This window comes from Lactuca sativa, chromosome 9 (assembly GCF_002870075.4).
Source record: "Lactuca sativa cultivar Salinas chromosome 9, Lsat_Salinas_v11, whole genome shotgun sequence".
Lineage (NCBI taxonomy): Eukaryota > Viridiplantae > Streptophyta > Magnoliopsida > Asterales > Asteraceae > Lactuca > Lactuca sativa.
In genome coordinates this window covers 204,557,076-204,559,653 of record NC_056631.2, presented here as the reverse complement: position 1 = coordinate 204,559,653, position 2,578 = coordinate 204,557,076, and positions in this window count along the sequence as shown.

Genomic DNA, 2,578 nt, shown 5'->3' with positions numbered 1-2,578 from the left:
TTTTTGCATTCCACCCAAATGCTCGATCTAATATTGTTCTTTATTAGGTCGTAGGATAATAAAGATGGGAATCATGGAAATATTGTTCCATAAATTATTATATACTAGCCGAATGCCTGCGCGTTACGCAGAAACACCTATATAGTTGAAGTCTTTACAAACACATGGTTTTTTTAAATATAACAATAATGTTGTTGTTAAATTTGATATAATAATTTGTATATACTAAATTGATATAATATATTGATTATTTTGATTTATATGATAATATATACATTTATTATAACTTCATAATCTCAATCGTTTGAATGACTTCTACCCGCGAGCTACACATGAATAAAATCAAATATAATATATGATTTGATGTTATTTATAGTTGTTTTTATTGTTAATTAATTTTTTAAAATTTATTTGTTTAATGTTTTAATTTCTCATTATAATTATTTAAAACATCAAACATTGTTTTTTTTTTTTTTTTTTTTTTTTTTTTTTTTTTTGATTTTAAAGCTAACAATATAATCATTTATATAGAGTTGTATTTAACTATTGTTATTTTAAGTTATTTTAAGCTACTTATTTGGAAACTTTTAACGATTATAAAAATATATTTAAAAAATATTTTAGTTAAATTGAAATTACAATTTAGTTTTTGTTTTTATCACTTTTAACTATTTACAAAATATTCTTTAGTTTTTTAAATGGAACTGAAATTTATATTTGAGTTGACATTGTAATGCGTAGAAATACCTATATAGTTGAAGTCTTTACACATATATATATTTTAAATATAACACTAACATTGTTGTTAAATTTGATATAATAATTCGTATATTAATTTGATATAATATATTGATTATTTTGGATTATATGATAATATATACATCTATTATAACATCATAATCTCAATCGTTTGAATGACTTCTACTCGCGAGTTACACATCAATAAAATTAAATATTATATATGGTTTAATATTATTTATAGTTGTTGTTATTTTTAACTAATTTTTTAAAATTTATTTGCTTAATGTTTTAATTTCTATCATTATAATTATTTAAAACATCAAACATTATTTTTTGATTTTAAAGGTAACAATATAATCATTTATATACAATTATTTTTAACCGTTATTATTATAAGTTATTTTAAGCTACTTATTTGAAAATTTTTAACGATTATATAAATATATTTAGGAAATATTTTAGTTAAACTGATATTAATTTAGTTTTTGCATTTATCACTATAATTTATCACTTTTAATTATTTACAAAATATTATTTGGTTTTTTTAGTGGAACTGAAATTTATATTTAAGTTGACACTGTAATGTTATATTTAAATTAACAATTTAAATATATTGTCCAAACTGTTCAAAAGTTGTAGCTTTAAACTGATAACGGTTTACATGCAACAACATTTTAAATCTAATAAATTAAGTATAATATGTTAAAATTTGAAGACATAACTTTATAAATAGAAGTAAATATATTATTTTAAAAGTGAAATTTAGTCTATTTATGATTACACTTTAGGTTTGATATTTATTTAACCTTATTAAACAACTTACAATCATTATTAGAAAGACACTACAATTTATCACTTTTAACTATTTATAAAATAATCTTTGGGTTGTTTAAGTTAAATAAAATTTATATTTACGTTGAGCCAATAATGTTATATTTTAATTAATAATTTAAGTATTTTATACAAATTGTTCAAAAATTATACCTTGAAAATGATAATGGTTTACATCCAACAATATATTAAAACTAATAAATTAAGTATAATATGTTAAAAGTTAAAAAACATAATTTTATAAGTAGAATTAAAGATATTATTTTAATATTGAAATTTAATTTATATATGATTACACTTTAGATTTGATATTTATTTAACCTAATTATCAAATTATAATTATTATTATAAAGAAAATTGAAAAGTCATGTGAGTTTCAAATGAAAATGGTGAAAGGAAAAAAGAATGAGAGTTTCAAATGCATGAGATTCAAGAAAAAATATTAGCTTTATAAGTATGTATGATATGATCCTTAATATATGAGAGGGTTGGATGCGTGGTGTATATTTTAGTTTGCTAATAAAAAATGTTAAACTTCACATTAATTCTATATATTTATATCATCATATTTAATCTCGTAGAAAACGTCTTTTTATTATACTTAATTTGGATATTAATAACGAAGTATTTTTTTTTATTTGTAAATTTGTATCACTTGGGGCTTTTGGTGAGCTCCCATCCTATCAAGTATCAAGTAGTTGTTTGTCTTTATGATTCATGGATCATGAAAAGAGGAATAGTGGAAGTATATGCATGTAGGGACGTGGAATTATGAGGCATGCATCCAGTCGGGAGGTAGAGAAGGTTAACACGTGGTGTGGGCAGATGTGGGATGACTGGTTCATGTAATTCCATCATTTATTTTATAAGGTATTTTTTCACTAAAGAAATACATATCGGTGACGGTGATTCCATGCTATAAATAATAAAACTTTCAGTTGAATGTTGAACCGAGTTGTTTCAATCTTTTTGGAACATCTATCATACGGGCTAAAAGATTTAAAGT